We start from the raw sequence: 14,932 nt of genomic DNA, 5'->3' as shown, positions 1-14,932 counted from the left end.
GCTTACAACGCGAGGGTCACGGGAAAGGCAGCATAACATAAAGTCAGCCATGTGTGCCAGAGTCCCAACAGACATGACTTTGCTGTCCTATCAGGAGGATGACTCTCAATCTGCTCATCCTCTTCCTCCTCTTCTGCCCATCCACGCTGAACATATGGAATAAACGTGTTATGGGTAATGTCCTCTGTAGCGGAGGCAACCGTCTTCTGCTCCTCCTCCTCCTCATCATCCAATTCACGCTGATAAGACGAACTGAGGGTGGTCTGGATATCACCCTGTGTACTGTCTTCCCCCATTTTCACTTCTTCCACATGCAAAGCATCCGCCTTCATTGTGAGCAGCGAGCGTTTCAGTAGATACAGAAGTGGGATGGTTACGCTGATAATAGCGGCATCGCCGCGCACCATCTGTGCTGATTCCTCAATGTTGTGTAAAACTTCAGAGGTCAGACATCCATGCCCACTCGTCGCTTGTGAAAGAGCAGAAGCTGACTGTAAAGGCGACGACCATGTTGCAGCTGGTATTCCACTACTGCCCTCTGCTGCTCACAAACCTGGCCAACATGTGGAACGTGGAGTTCAAGCGCGTGCTCACGTCACACAACAGTCGGTTATCTGGCAATTGCAAGCGCTGCTGGCGCGCGGCCAAAGCGGCGGCAGCTGTAGATGACTTTCGGAAATGGGCACACACGCGGCGCACTTTCACCAGTAGCTCAGGCAAATTGGGGTAGGTTTTGAGAAACTGCTAAACCACTAAGTTTAACACGTGGGCTAGGCATGGTATATGTGTGAGTTTGCCAAGATCCAAAGCAAGATGACAATTCAGAGTTGGAAGTGGAGAAGGAGGTGGAAGAGGAGAAGGGGGGGGGGGTTGCAGCCACTAATGTAGATGGTGGCGTAAATCTTAATGGAAGTAGAGCACGCAATCTTTGGCATCGGTAGCACCTGTGCCATCCCAGGGTATGATTCTCTCCCGGCCTCCACAACGTTCACCCAGTGTGCCGTCAGGAAAATGTAGCGTCCCTGGCCACAAGCACTTGTCCATGTATCAGTCTTTAAGTGTAACATAGTAACATAATATATAACGCCGAAAAAATACATTTGTCCATCCAGTTAGGTCTGTTATCCTGCAAGTTGATCCAGAGGAAGGTAAAAAAAAGACTGTGAGGTAGATGCCAATTTTCACTTAAAAAAAAAATTCCTTCCCGACTCAGGCAATCCGAATAACTCCCTGGATCAACGACGCATCTCTAGTAGCTATAGCCTGTAATATTATTACACTCCAGAAATACATCCCCACTTGTATCCTTTTAGTGAACTTACCATCACCACCTCTTCAGGCCGAGAGTTCCATAGTCTCACTGCTTTTACCGTAAAGAATCCTCTGTGTTTGTGTACAAACCTTCTTTCCTCGAGGCTCAGAGGATGTCCCCTTGTCACAGTCACAGTCCTGGGGATAAATAGATGATGGGAAAGATCTCTGTACTGATTCCTGATATATTTATACATAGTAATTAAATCTCTCCTCAGTCGTCTTCTTTCTAAAATGAATAACCCTAATTTTGATAATCTTTCAGGGTACTGTAATTCCCACATTCCTGTAATTACTTTAGTTGCAGATCTGCTATGTCTGCCTTGTTCACAAGAGCCCAGAACTGCACACAGTGTAGTCTGACCAGTGATTTGTAAAGTGGTAGGACTATGTTCTTATCACAGGCATCTATGCCCCTTTTGATGCAACCCATTATCTTATTGGCCTTGACAGCAGCTGCCTGACACTGTTTTTTGCAGCTTAGTTTGCTGTTCACTAAAATTCCTAGGTCCTTTTCCATGTCAGTGTTACTGTTACGGAAGGTGAGGGAAGGGAAGCAAACCAAATTCAACAAAAGCAACAAAATACCAGGCTACGCCACAAAGCTAGGGAACAGGGAAAAGTCACCACCTGACAATCTCTGTGCCTTTCCCTGATTGCTGACAACATGAGCAAATCCTTAAGGTGGAAGTGCTCATGCGCTGAAACCTAAGCCTAGCTGAAACTGTAAACCCTCAGCTAGGGAACTGGAGATAATACGACTGGTTCCTAGTTCTAGGTGCAGGAACTAGCATCTTCCTGAGGCCTAGCCGGAACACACAACAAAAGAGAAGGAGTAGGACTTGGCTTAAGACGGACCGAGAGCGGATGATCCACCAAACACAAGCTGAGAACTCCAGAGACAAATAAAAACTGCAAGGGCTATAGTGAGAGGCGGGTATAAATAGCACCACTAAATAGCTAATGAGCAGAACCTGTGGGAAGGTGGGATCTTGCCCAAAACCACAACAAAGAGAAACAGAATAATCTGTCAGATAGACTCACGTGCAGCAAGTCTGTCAGATCTTCGCAGGCCTCTCACAGGGCAGGGCGTGACAGTTACAAAACAAGCCTGACAGATGGGCACATCAGGAAGAAGACAGCCGGTCGCAGATCCGGAGCACCAGGAGAGGCGAGGAGGCAGTGGCGTACACAAAATCCATGGGTCCCCGGTACGAAACTGATCCATGGGGCCCCCTCCCTGTCGCCCCCCCCCCCCAACCTGCCGCAAGAATTTACTTGGGCCCCCTGGATTGGGATTAATAATGCTCCTTGCCTCTCTGTGACGTTTTTACTACAAAATCACAGTGAGATAAAGTTGTCACTGTGATTTTGTAGCAAATAGATCACAGAGAGGCAAAGATCATTATCAATCATGTTAGTGCTCTGTGTCTCTGCTGTCCGGAGCGGGGCTTGGCTCTCTTTCAAGCAGCAGATTACCCGCACGGCATCCGCTCATGTGAAAGAGTCCTAAGCCCAATGCATGGCTATACTCACCCAGTCCTAACTAATAAAATCTGGTCCTACCTCATCCAGGGCGTCGCTGGCGTCGGTGTGATGTCCGCTGGATCCAGAACAAGGTCCCTGTGGTGATAGAGAAAAAAAGAATAATCACATAAGGAAGGGATGGTGACTGCCCCTGTCAAATCACCAGCAGGGGGCGCTGTGCTGGCCTGTAACACTGAGCCATGCCAATGTATAGCATACATTTCCCCTAAGTGCTACTACACAGTACTAATGCCCACCTTGTGGCCCCTCACAGTAATTAAGCCCACCTTGTGGTCCCTTCAAAATAGTTATGTCCTCCTTGTGGCCCCTCACAGTAGTTATGGCCAGATATATGCCCCCCTTACAGTAGTTATGGCCAGATGTATCCCCTTCACAGTAGTTATGCCCAGATATGTGTCCCCCTCACAGTAGTTATGCCCAGATATGTGCCCCCTCACAGTAGTTATGGCCAGATATGTGCCCCCTCACAGTAGTAGTTATGTCCAGATATGTGTCCCGCTTACAGTAGTTATGTCCAGATATGTGCCCCCTCACAGTAGTTATGCCCAGATATGTGCCCCCTCACAGTAGTTATGGCCAGATATGTGCCCCCTCACAGAAGTAGTTATGTCCAGATATATGTCCCCCTTACAGTAGTAGTTATGTCCAGATATGTGCCCCCTCACTGTAGTTATGGCCAGATATGTGTCCCTCTCACAGTTACAGGGGGAAAAATGGAATATATATACAGCAGAGGCAAAAAATTTAATATATACACAGGGGACAAATGGAATATATACAAAGGGGGCAACATCGATATATATATACAGGGGCCCTATATATATATATATATATATATATATATATCTCCATTTTGCCCCCTCTGTATATATTCCATTTGTCCCCTGTGTATGTATTCCATTTTTTACCCCCTCTGTATATATTTAATTTTTGTAATTTTTTGCATTTTGCCAAATATTTAATTAAATTTGCCCCCGGGGTCGGGTACCTATGAAGGATTTGCTGCGATTCCCACTCTGCCAGATGCTCCCTGTGTTATGAGCCGGCACATACAAAAAAAAAACTTACCTACTCTGAACCTGCTCTGCTCCCGCAGTCTTGTTCATAATCCCGTCTTCTGGCGTGCGTCGGCCGCGTCATCCCATCAACCAGCGTGATCCCGCGAGACCTGGCGCGAGGGTCACGGGTCTGGAGCAAGGCACTGGCAGCAGCCCTGGATGGAGGAGGGGCCGCCGTGTAAGTTACTAACTGCGAGCGCGCAGTGCTGCACCATCGGCCAGGCACAGAGACCGGGGCCCGGCCGGCCATATACTATTAAAACTTTTAAAATCTGCGGGCCCCAGCTGCCTTGGGTACAGCACTACTGCAGGGGCCAGGGGTCCACAGGCGGCCGGGCCCCCTGGAGTGCCGGGCCCCCTGGAGTGCCGGGCCCAGTCGCAACTGCGACCGCTGTGACCTCTGTATGTACGCGCCTGCGAGGAGGGCAGTGGCAGCCGTTAGCAGCTGCCATAACATTGCCCTAACTATCGCTGCCCATTACTCTGCCTATCTAACTGTAATGACAAATATACTTTAAATAGGTAAACCACACCATCAACACAAAAAGGAAAATAAAAATTGAAGATATAAACATACAGTGGATATAAAAAGTCTACACGCCCCTGTTAAAATGTCAGGTTTCTGTGCTGTAAAAAATGAGACAAAGATAAGACTTTTTCCACCTTAAACCTATAAACTGTACCACTCAATTAAAAAACAAACTGAAATCTTTTAGGTGGAGGGAAGAAAACAAAAAAAAAAACTGGGGATGTAGCTGTGTTCAGAATTAAGCAATCACATTCAAAATCATGTTAAATAGTAGTCGGCATACACCAGCCATCATTTAAAGTGCCTCTGATTAACCCCAAATAAAGTTCAGCTGCTCTAGTTGGTCTTTCCTGAAATTTTCTTAGTCGCATCCCACAGCAAAAACCATGGTCCACAGAGAGCTTCCAAAGCATCAGAGGGATCTCTTTGTTAAAAGGTATCAGTCAGGAGAAGGGTACAAAAGAATTTCCAAGGCATTAGATGTACCATGGAACACAGTGAAGACAGTCATTATCAAGTGGAGAAAATATGGCGCAACAGTGACATTACCAAGAACTGGACGTCCCACCAAAATTGATGAAAAGACGAGAAGAAAACTGGTCTGGGAGGCTACCAAGAGGCCTACAGCAACATTAAAGGAGCTGCAGGAATATCTGGCAAGTACTGGCTGTGTGTTACATGTGACAACAATCTACAGTATTCTTCATATGTCTGGGCTATGGGGTAGAGTGGCAAGACAAAAGCCTTTTCTTACGAAGAAAAATATCCAAGCCAGGCTACATTTTGCAAAAACACATCTGAAGTCTCCCAAAAGCATGTGGGAAAAGGTGTTATGGTCTGATTAAACCAAGGTTGAACTTTTTGGCCATAATTCCAAAAGATATCTTTGGCGCAAAACAACACTGCACATCACCAAAAGAACACCATACCCACAGTGAAGCATGGTGGTGTCACAACCAGACAGCTGAGAAGCTCTGCCAGGAGCTGTCCAGAACCTCCTCCTTGAGTTTCTTTGTTTTGATTTCAGTTCCTCATCTCGTTAGCCTATCTCAGCTGTCATGCAGTTGGATTGATTGCTTCCCTTTAAGTTCCTCCCCATGATGCATTAGGTTGCGGCTTATACAACTTCCTGGAGTGTGTGTGCATGCCTTTCCTAGTTCCCAGTCGTCTGCAAGATAAGTACTGTTTATGTATTTGTGATTTTCTGTTTGCTGGATCCAGGTGACCCTGGCTCCCTCCGTGTCTGTGTAGGGGGCCGGTGGTCTTGTCCCCTCACTATTGTAGGGTCTTCAGCTGTAAGATAGTCAAGGTACGTGGATATGCGCCCATCCACCTTTGGGGTGTTCGCATAGGCTGAGCAGTCAGGGAGAGTGGCAGGTCTCATGCAGGGGTCTCCCTTTTGTTCCTTAGTTGTGGATCCAGTGACTCATAGATTATATTGTATTGTCTTGTTTCCCTGTACACCATCCGTGACAGGTGGTGGCAGCATCATACTTTGGGGCTGTTTTTCTTTAGCTGGAACCGGGGCCTTAGTTAAGCTAGAGGGAATTATGAACAGTTCCAAATACTGGCACAAAACCTTCAGGCTTCTGCTAGAAAGCTGAACATGAAAAGGAAGTTTATCTTTCAGCATGACAGCGACCCAAAGGATACATCCAAATCAACAAAGGAATGGCTTCACCAGAAGAAGATTATAGTTTTGGAATGGCCCAGCCAGAGCCCAGACCTGAATCCTATTGAAAATCTGTGGGTTGATCTGAAGAGGGTTGTGACCAGGAGATGCCCTCGCAATCTGACAGATTTGGAGTATTTTTGCAAAGAAGAGTGGGAAAATCTTGCCAAGTCAAAATGTGCCATGCAGATGACTCCTACCCAAAAAGACTGAATGCTGTAATAAAATCAAAAGGTGCATCAACAAAGTATTAGTTTAAGGGTGTGCACACTTATGCAACCATGCTATTTTATTTTTATATTTTTTCTTCCCTCTACCTAAAAGATTTTAGTTTTGTTTTTAAATTAAGTTGTAAACAGTTTATAGGTCACATTATTATTATTATTTTTTTTTTGTAATTACAAATTTTTTTACAATTACAAAAAAATATATAAATTTAATTTAGCCTCGATTTATGACGGTATTTGAACTCTCAACCTTCTACATTATAGCCCAGAATGTTAACCACTACACTATAGAGCCGCACGGCCAGTTACTTAAAAAAATAAAAATAAAATAAAATATATATATATACAGTCATGGCCAATACTTTTGAGAATTACATAAATATTGGAAATTGGAAAAGTTGCTGCTTAAATTTTTATAATAGCAATTTGCGTATACTCCAGAATGTTATGAAGAGTGATCAGATGAATTGCATAGTCCTTCTTTGCCATGAAAATAAACTTAATCCCAAAAAAAACTTTCCACTGCATTTCATTGCTGTCATTAAAGGACCTGCTGAGATCATTTCAGTAATCGTCTTGTTAACTCAGGTGAGAATGTTGACGAGCACAAGGCTGGAGATCATTATGTCAGGCTGATTGGGTTAAAATGGCAGACTTGACATATTAAAAGGAGGGTGATGCTTGAAATCATTGCTCTTCCATTGTTAACCATGGTGACCTGCAAAGAAACGCGTGCAGCCATCATTGCGTTGCATAAAAATGGCTTCACAGGCAAGGATATTGTGGCTACTAAGATTGCACCTCAATCAACATTTTTTTAGGATCATCAAGAACTTCAAGGAAAGAGGTTCAATTCTTGTTAAGAAGGCTTCAGGGCATCCAAGAAAGTCCAGCAAGCGCCAGGATCATCTCCTAAAGAGGATTCAGCTGTGGGATCGGAGTGCCACCAGTGCAGAGCTTGCTCAGGAATGGCAGCAGGCAGGTGTGAGCGCATCTGCACGCACAGTGAGGCGAAGACTTTTGAAAGATGGCCTGGTGTCAAGAAGGGCAGCAAAGAAGCCACTTCTCTCCAAAAAAAACATCAGGGACAGATTGATCTTCTGCAGAAAGTATGGTGAATGGACTGCTGAGGACTGGGGCAAAGTCATATTCTCCGATGAAGCCTCTTTCCGATTGTTTGGGGCATCTGGAAAAAGGCTTGTTCGGAGAAGAAAAGGTGAGCGCTACCATCAGTCAAGTGTCATGCCAACAGTAAAGCATCCTGAGACCATTCATGTGTGGGGTTGCTTCTCATCCAAGGGAGTGGGCTCACTCACAATTTTGCCCAAAAACACAGCCATGAATAAAGAATGGTACCAAAACACCCTCCAACAGCAACTTCTTCCAACAATCCAACAACAGTTTGGTGAATAACAATGAATTTTTTAGCACGATGGAGCACCGTGCCATAAGGCAAAAGTGATAACTAAGTGGCTCGGGGACCAAAACTTTGACATTTTGGGTCCATGGCCTGGAAGATCTTAATCCCATTGAGAACTTGTGGTCAATCCTCAAGAGGCGGGTGGACAAAAAAAAAACACTAATTCTGACAAACTCCAAGAAGTGATTATGAAAGAATGGGTTGCTATTAGTCAGGAATTGGCCCAGAAGTTGATTGAGAGCATGCCCAGTCGAATTGCAGAGATCCTGAAAAAGAAGGGACAACACTGCAAATACTGACTCTTTGCATAAATGTCATGTAATTGTCGATAAAAGCCTTTGAAACGTATGAAGTGCGTGTAATTATATTTCACTACATCATAGAAACAACTGAAACAAAGATCTAAAAGCAGTTTAGCAGCAAACTTTGTGAAAACTAATATTTGTGTCATTCTCAAGACTTTTGGCCACAACTGTATATATATATATATATATACAGTACAGACCAAAAGTTTGGACACACCTTCTCATTCAAAGAGTTTTCTTTATTTTCATGACTAGGAAAATTGTAGATTCACACTGAAGGCATCAAAACTATGAATTAACACATGTGGAATTTTATACATAGCAAACAAGTGTGAAACAACTGAAAATATGTCATATTCTAGGTTCTTCAAAGTAGCCACCTTTTGCTTTGATTACTGCTTTGCACACTCTTGGCATTCTCTTGATAAGCTTCAAGAGGTAGTCCCCTGAAATGGTTTTCACTTCACAGGTGTGCCCTGTCAGGTTTAATAAGTGGGATTTCTTGCCTTATAAATGGGGTTGGGACCATCAGTGGCGTTGAGGAGAAGTCAGGTGGATACACAGCTGATAGTCCTACTGAGTAGACTGTTAGAATTTGTATTATGGCAAGAAAAAAGCAGCTAAGTAAAGAAAAACAGTGGCCATCATTACTTTAAGAAATGAAGGTCAGTCAGTCAGCCGAAAAATTGGGAAAACTTTGAAAGTAAGGGCTATTTGACCATGAAGGAGAGTGATGGGGTGCTGCGCCAGATGACCTGGCCTCCACAGTCACCGGACCTGAACCCAATCGAGATGGTTTGGGGTGAGCTGGACCGCAGAGTGAAGGCAAAAGGGCCAACAAGTGCTAAGCATCTCTGGGAACTCCTTCAAGACTGTTGGAAGACCATTTCAGGGGACTACCTCTTGAAGCTCATCAAGAGAATGCCAAGAGTGTGCAAAGCAGTAATCAAAGCAAAAGGTGGCTACTTTGAAGAACCTAGAATATGACATATTTGCAGTTGTTTCACACTTGTTTGTTATGTATATAATTCCACATGTGTTAATTCATAGTTTTGATGCCTTCATAGTCATGAAAATAAAGAAATCTCTTTGAATGAGAAGTTGTGTCCAAACTTTTGGTCTGTACTGTATATATATATATATATATATATATATATACACTGCTCAAAAAAATAAAGGGAACACTTAAACAACACAATGTAACTCCAAGTCAATCACACTTCTGTGAAATCAAACTGTCCACTTAGGAAGCAACACTGAGTGACAATCAATTTCACATGCTGTTGTGCAAATGGGATAGACAACAGGTGGAAATTATAGGCAATTAGCAAGACACCCCCAATAAAGAAGTGGTTCTGCAGGTGGTGACCTGACCACTTCTCAGTTCCTATGCTTCCTGGCTGATGTTTTGGTCACTTTTGAATGCTGCCGGTGCTTTCACTCTAGTGGTAGCATGAGACGAAGTCTACAACCCACACAAGTGGCTCAGGTAGTGCAGCTTATCCAGGATGGCACATCAATGCGAGCTGTGGCAAGAAGGTTTGCTGTGTTTGTCAGCGTAGTGTCCAGAGCATGGAGGCGCTACCAGGAGACAGGCCAGTACATCAGGAGACGTGGAGGAGGCCGTAGGAGAGCAACAACCCAGCAGCAGGACCGCTACCTCGGCCTTTGTGCAAGGAGGAACAGGAGGAGCACTGCCAGAGCCCTGCAAAATGACCTCCAGCAGGCCACAAATATGCATGTGTCTGCTCAAACGGTCAGAAACAGACTCCATGAGGGTGATATGAGGGCCCGACGTCCACAAGTGGGGGTGGTGCTTACAGCCCAACACCGTGCAGGACGTTTGGCATTTTCCAGAAAACACCAAGATTGGCAAATTCGCCACTGGCGCCCTGTGCTCTTCACAGATGAAAGCAGGTTCACACTGAGCACATGTGACAGACGTGACAGAGTCTGGAGACGCCGCGGAGAACGTTCTGCTGCCTGCAACATCCTCCAGCATGACCGGTTTGGCATTGGGTCAGTAATGGTGTGGGGTGGCATTTCTTTGGAGGGCCGCACAGCCCTCCATGTGCTCGCCAGAGGTAGCCTGACTGCCATTAGGTACCGAGATGAGATACTCAGACTCCTTGTGAGACCATATGCTGGTGCGGTTGGCCCTGGGTTCCTCCTAATGCAAGACAATGCTAGACCTCATGTGGCTGGAGTGTGTCAGCAGTTCCTGTAAGACGAAGGCATTGATGCTATGGACTGGCCCGCCCGTTCCCCAGACCTGAATCCAATTGAGCACATCTGGGACATCACGTCTCGCTCTATCCACCAACGTCACATTGCACCACAGACTGTCCAGGAGTTGGCAGATGCTTTAGTCCAGGTCTGGGAGGAGATCCCTCAGGAGACCGTCCGCCACCTCATCAGGAGCATGCACAGGCGTTGTAGAGAGGTCATAAAGGCATGTGGAGGCCACACACACTACTGAGCCTCATTTTGACTTGTTTTAAGGACATTACATCAAAGTTGGATCAGCCTGTAGTGTGTTTTTCCACTTTAATTTTGAGTGTGACTCCAAATCCAGACCTCCATGGGTTGAAAAATTTGATTTCTATTTTTTTTTTTGTGTGAATTTGTTGTCAGCACATTCAACTATGTAAAGAACGAAGTATTTAAGAAGAATATTTAATTAATTCAGATCTAGGATGTGTTATTTTTGTGTTCCCTTTATTTTTTTGAGCAGTGTATATATATGAGACTTCTGCTGTTTAAGAATACTTACTACTAGTAAGTATTCCTATACATCAGAAGTCTCATATTTTTTCAGTTTTTTTATTAACTGGCCATGCAGCTCTATATAAAAGGTTGTAAGTTTGAATCCCGCCAGAAACTTTTTAAAAATAGAGGCTAAAATAGATTTAAATACACTGACTCACGCTCGAGCACATGCAGTATTCGACCAAACATAGCGATGATCGAGCCGAACTGGTGTTCGCCCAACACTACTCTATAGTATTTCCCCTCCAATAGCTGGTCATGTAGCACATGCCTTACTGTTTCTTCTGAGTAAATGCCAGTCTGGCTTGAGTTTGTGGGGAAGCTTATCAACTGTAACTTTAACTGTGAAGTCCTTGTAATAAATAGTTAACAACCCTAACTAACTTGACTACAGGTCTGGTCTCGGTCTTTAGTATTCTAAGCGCCAACATAATGAGGTGTAACGAGGTGCGTGCATGATTAGTCTTACCGACCCAAGTCTGCTCTACATCAGCTGGTGACTGAATTGAAGATAGGCTTCTCCAACAAGCGTGCAGTACCGCAGTGTAAGTTGCTTTGCTCCTCAGCTCTCATCAGCGTTCCTAGCACCAATTCTCCTTCCTCTGGACAATGATTCTATCCTTACACTGGTCCTCAGTGTCTCTCTCAGGATCACTCTAAAATGGCCGCTGAATCACTTCCTTCTCCAGGCCTTTGTGTAACTCCACCCATGAGAGTTTTCGACATCAGATGAAATGCAGTCTGTTGCTGTGCTTAGGAAACAGCGGCATCCTGTGGCCAAACATTAGAATGTCAGTCCAAATCATTTTACATCATTTGCACAAACACAGTTTTTACACAATCAGAGCTGTTTCCCATCTCACACTGCCTGCCCACTGGACCCCATTGTCTATAATGGGAACCAGCAGACATCTGGAAGCTACCCAGCATATAAGCCAGGATTTGGTCGGACAAAAACTATGATGTGCATCAACTTTTGTCGAGCAGAATCTTGATATATATGCCAGGAAGCATCCAGAACTCTTCCAGTTCCCATTGTAGTCAATGGCATCCGACAGGCAGGTGGCACTTTACAGCAAAAGTCCTCCAGGCTTTTTTATGCAGAACACCCTGCCAGATGTCCCTAACGTCTGTGTGAAACCTTGTAGCATTCCTATGTGAAAAAAACCTTGGCTTTAAATTTTCATTTTCATTTCATCTCCTTCAGGCTAATTTTTCCATTAACATTCTCAGCTGAGACTCACCCACTGAGACCAAGATCTGCGATAACCCCTTCATTTAACCCCTTGGATGCACAGTCAATAATGACTGTGGCATATGAGCAGTTAGTCAGAGGGGGAGCAAAATTGTGGGGTCCTGATTGGCTGCTATGTGCCTTTTGAAGACCTGCCTTATAAGCTCAGTCACAGCTTAATAAGAAGACTGCATAATCTTTATAGACTGCAATAGTAAACTATAGCAGTGTATGGTATAAGTGATTGAACAATTTCTGATTTAAGTCCATGAAGGAGACTAAAGATAAAAGTTTAAAAAAAAGTTAAAAAAAAAGAAAAAAATGTATTAAAAGTTGTTTGTCATCAGTAAATTTGCCATTAAACAAGGCACAATGGTTTGCAGGACTAGCTTAGCTGAATTTAATAATACCTTTCAGTTAGGTTTGTACCACACTTGCATTAACAGATCCTGCAGGCTATAAAGGTGTCCACTGAAGATACAGCTGAAAGCTGGCAAATATGCTGAGAATTGTCCTGACAAATACTATGTGATCCATAGGCCTTAGTGATCCATTGCTTCATTCTGGAGAAAAAGCTTTAAATGCATATGTAAATGAGCAATTAAGTGCTCCAAGGGTAGACACTTGTTTCTCCTGATTCCTCAGCTTCTCTTTTTTATTGAAAGGACTAGGGTCCTGAATAGTAATTTCCCGTGGTCCTGTCTATCAAGAAGGAGAAGGTGGGGCAGAGGAAGCAGGAGCAGCATAGGTGCACAGATTGAATTGGTTATACCCTCGGAGCAATTAACTGCTCATTTGCTTATGGATTGAAAGTACAATTTCTCCAGAATGAAGCACCATATTGCTAAGTGAAAAGTATAATTACAATCAGTTGAGCTAGCCTTACAAGGCATTGTGTCTGGTTTAACAATGATTTTCCTGGTGACAGATTACCTTTAAAATTCTAATCACCCCTTCCCCGTTTTAAAAATAAACAAAAATAACAAATAGAAAAAATAAACATAATTAGTATTGCTGTGTTCAAAAATTTCCAAACTGATCCCTGTTAGCACTGCTGTATGAGAACAGTGTTCACAGGGGAAAGCTGGAGGTCGACACTAGTGCATTAATGCATTAGAAGCTGCTATCAATAGCAACCACGTAAATGGAGGATGTCGGTGGTTGCCATGGCACCTGGGGGCCAAATAAGTGCCAAAGGCTGTAGTTTTACAGTTCAGTAATGACAAGCAGTCATACTTTGGTATATTATAGTAAGTATACCAAAGCATTATATCCGCAATAAGCAGTTCACATTGTGAATTCTCCTAGTAGGAATATAATAAAATAATAAAGTTTAACCCTTAGGATACCGGAGTTTTTTTTTTTTTTTTTTCGTTTTAAATTTTTCTTACCTGTTTTCCTGGAGCCATAACTTTTTTTTTCTGTTCACATATCCATATGAGGACCTGTTTTTTGCGGGGCAAGATATACTTTCTAATGCCACCATTTAATATGGCATACAATGTAGTGGGAAGCGGGGAAAATTCCAAATGGAGTTGAAATTGGGAAAAAAATGCAATTCCTCCTCAGTTTTATGGGTTTTGTCCTATGTGGCAAAACTGACCTGTGCTGTTCACTTTCTTGGTTAGTACGATTACAACGATTCCACATATGTATATGTTTTATATGTTTACTGAAAAAAAAAATTACAACTTAAAAATTAATAAAAATAAAATGGAATCACCATATTCATACCCCCATAACTTTTTTATAGTTATGTCTACTGAGCCGTGTCTGCTGAGGCTAATTTTTTTGCGGGATGATCCTTAGTTTTTATTGATAGAATTTTGGAGTGTGTTTGTTTTTTTGATCAAATTTTATTAAAAAAAATGGGAAAGAGAAGCGATGAAAAAATGGCGAATTGCCCATTTATGCCACTCGCCATATTGCAAAAAATATTTTTATATTTTAATAGTACGGGTGTTTTCAGACGCAGTGAGGCCCATGATGTTTATATTTTTTATTATTTATGTTTTTTTATTCTTAGGAAATAGCTAACATTTTTATATTTTTTTAGTATTTTTGAATTTTGAAAAAAAATTTGTAGCCCATCTCGGAAGCTACAATGTCCACTAGTTTCTTTTTTTTTAAAGACTTTTACTATACTCCCATCGGAGTATAATAAAATCTCTAACTGCTGCTTTCTTATGTTGGTCTGCCACTTGTTTCAGAGAGACTTAGCGTTTTAGAATTAATGACTGACATCCCTGATACCCGCATGAGGGTGCCAGTCTTAACCTGGAAGCATGCGTTTCTTGGTTTTTGACCATTTAGATGTCATGGTCGCGCTTGACCATGCCATATAAAGGCTTTAATGACTGCAATCGTCATTATTAAAAAAAATATCACAGAAAAAATAAGATAAAAACATCCTTTACGGTATGATATACACATCTGCGGATGTCACTGGCCATATTATTGAAGAAAATCACAGAAATAAGATAATAATGCACTTAGTAAAGTAGATGCAAGCATTATATATGGACAAAGTCCTCACTCTGATATGATAAAATCTGAGACACTTAGCCAATATATTTTGATCAAAACACATCTGAGCCTGCCTACCAAGCGCCAAGGTGGTCTCAGGTCAGGCGGGTCCTACGCTAAACCTACCTAAGCCATTGGGCTTCTATGTTCAGGAGCGCAGACGCCGCACATATGGTGTGCTGCTCCTAGTCACCTCCATGTGCATCAAGCAACCAATGGGAGGAGGAGCAAGCACACCTATATGTACCACCTAATCAAGGCGCTCTATTGGATAGGAAGGGCAAAAGTGCAAAGGAATGCTACCCCCAAGATAAAATAGGTGCACATTCACAC

Source organism: Bufo bufo, chromosome 6 (genome assembly GCF_905171765.1).
Source record: "Bufo bufo chromosome 6, aBufBuf1.1, whole genome shotgun sequence".
Classification (NCBI taxonomy): domain Eukaryota; kingdom Metazoa; phylum Chordata; class Amphibia; order Anura; family Bufonidae; genus Bufo; species Bufo bufo.
Note: the sequence above shows the minus strand (reverse complement) of the source record.